At 47.7% G+C, this 8,440-nt stretch overlaps 1 non-coding gene across 1 annotated transcript; it reads left to right on the top strand.

The window, feature by feature from the left end:
* Positions 1 to 7,692: 7,692 nt before the first annotated feature.
* On the top strand, positions 7,693 to 7,830 carry LOC119936442. Its single transcript, XR_005453769.1, has one exon. It is a non-coding gene; the product is annotated as a small nucleolar RNA SNORA7 (small nucleolar RNA).
* The last annotated feature ends 610 nt before the right edge of the window (positions 7,831 to 8,440 follow it).

Here is an 8,440-nt window from a genome sequence, read left to right as displayed (position 1 = left end):
CACGCTGCTTCTCAGCGCGAATGGTGGGACTTGGTGGACATTGGGATTTCCGAAGGCCGGGGCTGACCAGGGGGCTTTGGCCGGGCTGGGGACAGAAAATCAGAAGCATCAGGAAGCAGCGTCGCCATGAGAAGCAGTGTGGCTTAGGGGATAGAGCACAGACCTGGGAGTGAAAAGGACCTGGGTTCTAATCCTACTCTACCGCTGGACTGCTGAGTGACCTTGAGCAAGTCACCTAACTTCTCTGGACCTCAGTTTTCTCCTCTGTAAAACCGGCGTTCAACACCTGTTCTCTCCCTGCCCCTTGGGCAGTGAGCCCCCAAATGGGGCAAAGGACTGCGCCTGACATAATGATATGGCATCTACCTTAGTGCTATACAAAGCACTGAAAAAGCACCATTCATTAATTCATTCAATTGTATTTATTGAGTGCTTACTGTGTGCAGAGCACTGTACTAAGGGCTTGGGAAGTACAAGTTGGCAGCATATAGAGACGGTCCCTACCCAACAGTGGGCTCACAGTCTAGATGATCACGATCCAAAACGCCGGAAGCATGTTTCAGTAACGGGTCTCGTCTTTCCAAGAAGGCCTAGCTAGTACTTGCAGAATCTCCTAAATGACCAGGGACTGCGTGGAACCCAAGTCCTTCAAGGGCTGACCCATCCAGTCTCCTGGCAGGAGTTTGTTCCAGCCAAGAGACTAGATCCCTGTGGTCTGAGGTTGAGTGGGGATGGGACCTTTGGGTTGGGTAGGGGTGAAAACTGCAGGAAAAGGAGAGAGAGACAGAAAGAGTGTGTGTGTGCTCAGTAAGAGAGGAGGAGAGGAATCAGGAATTCCGGAATTAAGACTTCCAACTGGAGAGAATGAGTTTTACAAACAGCATGCGTAAAAATTACTGACTCTGTTACTGATATAATTTTCTGTACCATAAGAGGGTAATTGGCATCCAGTTGTGGCGACTATTTGGCTCCTAACTAGATGATGCTGAGTGCCCAGCAAACAGAGGAAGAGCTCCGGAGGGTACGCGAAGCCTGGCACTGTGGGAGGTGGAAGAATTTTCCAGGTTAGGGGGCTCTAGAAATTGCCTAGAAACCAAAGCTCCCCTTGCATTCCCTCCCTGCCCTTCCATCTGCTTTCACCTTCCGCGGAGCCTCCCGCTGGCTCATCTTCCCTGGGAAAACTAACCAGAGCCTGGAGGAAAAGGTACTAAGGTGGAGAGGAGGAATGTGAGGAGGAGAGGAGAGGAAAGATGGGGAAGAGGAGGGGAGAGGGGAAGACATGTTGGAAACAAAAGAAAGTGGAAAGAGGGAAGGAGCAAAAGGAAAGGGGCAGAGTAGAAGAAAAGAAAATAGAGGAAGAAGAGAGAAGGGAGAAGAGGGAAGAGTGGAAAGGGAGAAGAGCAGTGTGGCTTAGTGGAAAGAGTCAGAGGACGTGGGTTCTAATCTCGGCTCTGCCACTAGTCTGCTGTGTGTCCTCAGGCAAGCCACTCAACTTCTCTGTGCTTCAGTTACCTCATCCGGAAAATGGGGATTAAGACTGTGAGCCCCATGTGGGATTACTTTGTATCTACCCCGGCGCTTAGAGCAGTGCTGGGCACATAGTAAGCGCTTAACAAATACCACAATTATTATTATTGGACAGGAGTGAAAAGACTCCCCTTTTTCAGACAAACGTACCGCCTCAGGGACATCATGTGAAATCCAGGACTCTACCAGAGAAGCGGCCTGGCCTCGTGGAAAGAAAGTGGGTCTGGGAGCTGGATTCTACTCTTGGATTTGCCATTTGCTGGCGATCTCTGACAAGCCACTTAACTTCTCTGTACCTCAGTTCCCTCATCTGCAAAATGGGGATTCAAGACCTGGTGTCCCTCCTATTTGAGATGGGGGAACCTGATCATTTTGTAAGCAAGCTCTTCAAAAGATTATCCTTACGATCATTATCATCATCGTTATTTGAAGCTGAAGAGAAGAGAGGCTAATGGAAATCTGCAGCCCGACTAAGCTGGGAGCCCGGGACTTGGAGAGGAGGAGAAGGCCGTGGATGGTTCACCTTTGCCCCACTGTGCCCACTTTAACTGGAGAGTTGAGAGGGCATCCATTGATGGATCGATTGATTTGGTGATGGTCGAACTCAGCCTTAAACCTAGAGAAGGGGAGGAAAGACCTGTCATGTCTAGAACAGGGAGTTAGTCGGTGCCTCTCTGGATCCTCCTGAAAGGAAAACTCATTTTTTTATTGTGGTTGACAACACCTGGACCATAGCCAATTACAGGGGAGGATTTGGACAAGAAAGAGAGAGCTCAGACAGAGCTATCTGAAATGCAATCTGAGAACCAGTTTCCATTTCAGGGCCGATTAGAGAAGGTGGGGTTCACCGGGAAGATTGGACTTTGCAGAATATAAGGCCTCAAAAGGCCTATAAAGGGCCACAGAATCAGGGAAGGGCGATGTCTCTGTGGGGAGGATTTTAGTCTGTGAGCTCATTATGGGCAGGGAACATGTCTGCTGATTCTGTTGTGTTGTGCTCTCCCAAGCACTTAGTACATTTTTCTGCACATAGTAAGCTCTGAAGAAATACCACTGACTGAGGTTCCCTTGGCATTAAGTGAGGAATAAATTCTAGAGTAGGGCAAGATGATGTATTTGCAGATTTGCTGCTTAAGTACTGATGCCATTTAACTCTTAAATGCATACCCGTCTGGGTAATCCATGCGTGGGCCTCGCAACCTTGGAGAGATCGCCGTGGTAGTGTGACATGGGAGTTTACCATTCCCCTAGCTTTGGGAACCAGCTCTTATGGAGCAGGGCTGCCTAGTTGGGCTGAGGATGCTTCCTGGGGAGTGCAGATTCTGAGAATCGTAGGATGGTGGCAGGAAACTACGGGGAGAATCTTGGGGTACTCCAAGGTGGATCCTTAAAAGCATCTCTGCCTGGGCTATAAAAATGGTGAGTGGCTAGAATGACCTGAGTTCTAATCCCCGCTCTACCACTCGTCTGCTGAGTGACCTTGGTCAAGTCATTCCTTCTTCATTCTTCAGTTACCTCATCTGTAAAATGGAGATTAAGACGGTGAATCCCCTGGGGGACATGAACTGTGACCAGCCCGATTAGCTTATAACTATCTCAGCGCTTAATCCAGTGCCTGACACTTGCTAAATACCATAAAACCAAGGGAAGCAGCACGGGCTTGGGAGTCAGAGGTCATGGGTTCGAATCCCGGCTCCACCACTTGTCAGCTGCGTGAGCTTGGGCAAGCCACTTAACTTCTCTGGGCCTCAGTTACCTCATCTGTAAAATGGGGATTAAGACATGGGACAACCTGATCACCTTGTATCCCCCAGCGCTTAGAACAGGGCTTCGCACATAATAAGTGCTTAGCAGATACTGTCATCATTATTATTATTATAAAACAAATTAACAAATACCCCAAAACCAAGATAGCCCTAGATGTGCGGTCTCAAAAGAGACAGAAGTGAGCATCTGAGGTTACAGCGAAGACCCATAGACTGTCATAGGGGCTCACAGTCTTACTCCCCATTTTACAGGCGAGGTAACTGAGGCACAGAGAAGTGAAATGACTTTCCCAAAGTCACAAAGCTGACAAGGGGCAGAGCCAGGAGTAGAACCCAGGACCTCCAACTCCCAAGCCTGTGCTCTTTCCACTGAGCCACGAGACAATCCCTGCCCACAGCAAGCTCACAGTCCAGAGGGGATTATTATCCTGTGAGAAAAGAAGGCGTTTGCTCCAGGTATCTGGATATAGCCACCTTATCCCCTGCCCCAAGAGAAAAAACAGTGCTTCAGCGGTGGGGAGTGGATTTGGCCAGCTGAGTCTGCTGTTGAACAATAAATGTCACCGAAAAGACAAGACACTAATTGGAAGTGGAATAAGCTAAAGACGCTTCAGTTCAAATGGCAACTACATTTTCTTAAGAAAATATCTCAGCTTAAATGCCAAAGGAGACAGTTAGCCAAAACACTTGTCGGTGGAAATTCGTCTCCAGTTTCATTCGGAATTACAGCTGGGGTTGGTAGCATTCCTTGAAAACACATGTCATGGCTCAACTAAGATGTTTATTTTCAGAAGGAGCAGACCATATTGAACTCATAACAAATCATTCCATTGACATTATTGCTATTGGATACGTTCCTCCAGCCTTCAAAATGAGGGAAATGAGAACCACGAGAGCCTCTTTCCGAGGTCCGAGGGTCAAGGAGTTGAGGTTTAGGATCTGGTGGATTCAGGCCTTTCCTTTGGACTTTGAGTAAAGGGAGATATGGTCCCTCTGTGACCACAGCTGGCCCTTCTCTGATTTTGTCCAGAGTTTTCCAAGGCTCCTCTCTCTACACCACCCAAGTGGTCCAAACGAGAGCAAAGAAATCAGACACTTGGCCAAGGTGGGTGGGGTGGATGAGGCGGTGGATCCAAGGTGGATGGGGCGGTGAGGAGGGGAGGATGGTCTCAGTTTACTGGTCTTCCAAAGCACCCCTCAATCCTCCTATCAAGCATGGCATAGTGGAGTCAGAAGGTCATAAATTCTAATCCTGTCTCTGCCTCTTGGCTGCTGTGTGACCTGGAGCAAGCCACTTCACTTCTCTGGGCCTCAGTTACCTCATCTGGAAAATGGGGATGAAGACTGTGAGCCCCACGTGGGACAACCCGATTACCCTATATCTACCCCAGGGCTGAGAATGGTACTTGACACATAGTAAGCGCTTAACAAATAAAAAGGACTTTGATAAAAAAAAGTCTTCGCTTCAGCTGTGGACCAAAGCTTACTGGGCCTGGTAACCTCCTCTAGTTGGATCCGTTGACCATCTCAACAGCGGGCAGCAGAAGAGATGCAAGCTTTCTCATGTCTGTTCTTTCAGTGATGTATTTTTAGGTATTATTCATTCATTCATTCATTCATTTGTATTTACTGAGCAAAACTGTGTACAGAGCACCATACTAAGTGCTTCTGAAAGTACAATACAGCAGTAAATAATAATGATAATAATTAACAAGATGTCTACTTGTTTTGTTGTCTGCCTTCTAGACTGTGCTCCCATTGTTGGGTAGGGACCATCTCTATATGTTGCCGACTTGTACTTCCCAAGCGTTTAGTACAGTGCTCTGCACACAGTAGGCGCTCAATAAATACAATTGAATGAATGAATGAATGAATAATAATAACAACGACGGTATTTGTTACACACTTGCTATGTACCAAGCACTGTTCTAAGCGCCGGGGTAGATACAAGGTAATCAGGTTGTCCCACGTGGGGCTCACGGTCTTCATCCCCATTTTCCAGATGAGGTAGCTGAGGCCCAGAGAAGTGAAGTGACTTGCCCAAAGTCACACAGCTGACAAGGGGCGGAGCCTGGATTAGAACCCATGACCTCTGAATCCCCAGCCCGTGCTCTTTCCACTGAGCCACGAGACGATCCCTGCCCACAAGAAGCTCACAGTCTAGAGGGGATTATTATCCTCTGAGGAGAGACTGCATTTCCTCCAGGTATCTGGATATCTCAGTAAGTGATCCTTGGACTTCTTGAGAAAACCAAGACAACCGCCAGAGGGGCAGGGAATGTCTTTATATTGTTTTGTTGTACCTTTCCAGTACAGTGCTCTGAGCACAGAAAGTGCTCCGTAAATGCGATTGACCGACTGAGATGCGGATGCTGGAACTTCCTGCCGTCTCCTCAGAGTCCCGCCCGTCTCCTTCCCTGGTTCCATTTTGGGCCCAGATTCAGCGGTCCATTCCCACATGGAGGCAGATTGGAAATGGCTAGAGAGTTGAGGGGTGATGGCGGAGGCGGGATTAGAACCCATGTCCTCTGACTCCCAAGCCCGTGCTCTTTCCACTAAGCCATGCTGCTTCTCTAATAGCGGCACCGGTCTGAAGTGAGAGGCAGGAGAATTGCCTCATTGGACGAGACCGGTTCCCTCAACGGTGCGCCCTCCAAATAGGTGAAAACCTAATCCCTGTCCCATCCCACCCTCCTCACCCGAGGACCCCTCTTTCACTCATCCACACGTGATCATGGTTGACGCCATGCACCTGTTGGGTCAAGCGCTTAGTATAGTGCTCTGCACACAGTAAGTGCTCAATAAATACGATTGAATGACTGGCTCCAAGTATCTTAATCCTTAAGGTATCATGACCCTTACAGATTCTCCAGTGGCATCGTGCTGAGTTCATCTGCTGCATCTATGCCATCCCTTCCCCAGGGCCATCTGTTGGGCAGCAGGAATAACTTGGGGACGGTTTTGCCATTTAAAAGATTTGAAGCTGGAGGAGAAGGTATAGAGATGGAATTATGCAGTCTTTTCCGTCTGGCTGCCCGTTATTAGTCAGAACAGAAAAACCGCCAGTGGCTTTGATATATTTTTCTCTGACAATAATGGCTTTTGACACAGGATAGTGTTGGATCATGCTTCCTTGTAGTTTTATGTGGTTTTTGACTTAAGGTTGGCAGCAAGATGCTTGGGGTGTAGCTTCTCAATGCTTTCTTGAAGAGTTTCCAGAACATCAGAGGTGGCAGGGAACTGTGGCCAGTGACACAGAGTCTCTGAACAAAAACTAGCCCCACGGTATTGGCCCTGAGACTGCTGTGGGCCAGGGATTCATTCAATCATATTTATTGAGCTCTTACTGTATGCAGAGCACTGTACTAAGCACCTGGGAAGTACGTGTGTGTGACGGGAACCCTGGGAGTGGGGAGGGGAAGAGGGGGAGGGAGTACAACTTACTGAAGGATTGGCAAGGGCATCTTAATAAAAATAATCACGATTATAGTAGCGGTATTTCTTTAAGTGCTTACTATGTGACGAGCATTGTTCTTGGCACCGGGGCAGATTCAAGATCATCAGATCCCGAGGGAGGCTCACAATCTAAGTAGGAGGGAGAACGGATAATGAATCCCCATTTTGCAGATGAGGAAACTGAAGCCCAGAGAAATTGAAGCGGCTTGTCCAAGGTCACTCAGCAGACAAGTGGCAGAACCAGGATTAGAACCCAGGTCCTTCCGACTCCCAGGGCTATGCTCTATCCACTAGTCCTTGCTGCTTCCATCTTGTAGGCATATTTTACTTTGTTCCTAAATATTTTCAACTGCTTTGAATTCTCTCTTCATGTGAACTCTAATAACCTCATTAAACTCCATCAAACATTAAATCAACGGTACCGATTGAGTAATTACCATGTGCAAAGACTGTGAGCCCCATGAGGGACAACCTGATTACCTTCTATCAACCCAATGCTTAGAACAGTGCTTGGCTCAAAGTAAGCACTTAACAAACATTATTATTATTATTATTATTATTAAGTGCAATATAATAAAGTTGGTAGACACAATCCTTGCCCACAAGGAGCTTATAATCCACAGGGGGTGATAGACAATAAAGTCAATTACAGATAACTCAACTTCATTGAGAAATAGAGGCTGAGGTGATTAGGCACTGAGTCAATCAGTAGTATATGTTGAGCACCTGCTATGTTCAGAGCACTGAATTAAACACTTGGAAAGTAAAATACAGTGAGTAGATATGATCCCGGCCCTCAACAAGCTTACAGTCTAGTTGGGGAGACAGGCAGTAAAAGAAATTACCGATATGAGGAAGAAATAGTGTGTAAAGAAGTGTACATAGTGATGAGGACCCAAATGCTTAGGTGACAGGGATGTACTGAAGTGGAAATTGCAGGGGACACTTCTCAGGGTCGCACCTGGAGAGATTCCAGTCCTCTACCGGTCGCGACGACGGGAGGGAGAGTCAAGCAGAGGCATCTCCATTCCATTCCTAGCTTGGGCAGAGGCTAGCGAGTGGAAGGCAACCTGCTACAAGTCAAAACTCAGGTTTACTGCACGGAAGGAGGCAGTGGTAAAACATTTCTGGATTTTTACCAAGAAAACTCTAGGGATCCGCTACCGGAACGATGGCAGATGGAGATGGGGCGTTCTGGGAGAGATGTGTCCACGGTGTCGCTATGCATCGGACACGACTCGACAGCATAAGACAACAATAATAGGATAAGGAGATGAAATCAGGGAAGGCCTCCTGACAGAGATGTGATTTCAGAAGGGCATTGGAGATGGATGGGATAGCAGGAGTCTGCCAGGAGGGACCTCCAGGCAGGAGGGAGGGTGTGAGAGGTAAGATGTGGGAGAGATGAGAATAAGGCACAGTGAGTAGCTTGTCTGGAAAAGAGCAAAATATGCCAACTGAGGGATGGAATAGGAAAAGAGAAAGTACAAGTAGAGGTAGGGAGAGAGCCAATTGAGTGCCTTAAAGCCGATCGGAGTTTCCGCTTCGATGCAGAGAGGAATGGAACATTTTGGGAGGTGTGTCAAGTTTTCTTGTTTTAGAAAAATGATCCAGGCAGCTGAGTGAAATATGGACGGAGGAAGGGAGGGAGGGAGGTCAGAGAGGAGGCTCGATGCGGTAGATGAGCCAGG

Source organism: Tachyglossus aculeatus, chromosome 13, assembly GCF_015852505.1.
Source record: "Tachyglossus aculeatus isolate mTacAcu1 chromosome 13, mTacAcu1.pri, whole genome shotgun sequence".
Taxonomy (NCBI): domain Eukaryota; kingdom Metazoa; phylum Chordata; class Mammalia; order Monotremata; family Tachyglossidae; genus Tachyglossus; species Tachyglossus aculeatus.
Note: the sequence above shows the minus strand (reverse complement) of the source record. Positions and strands in the feature narration are given on the sequence as shown.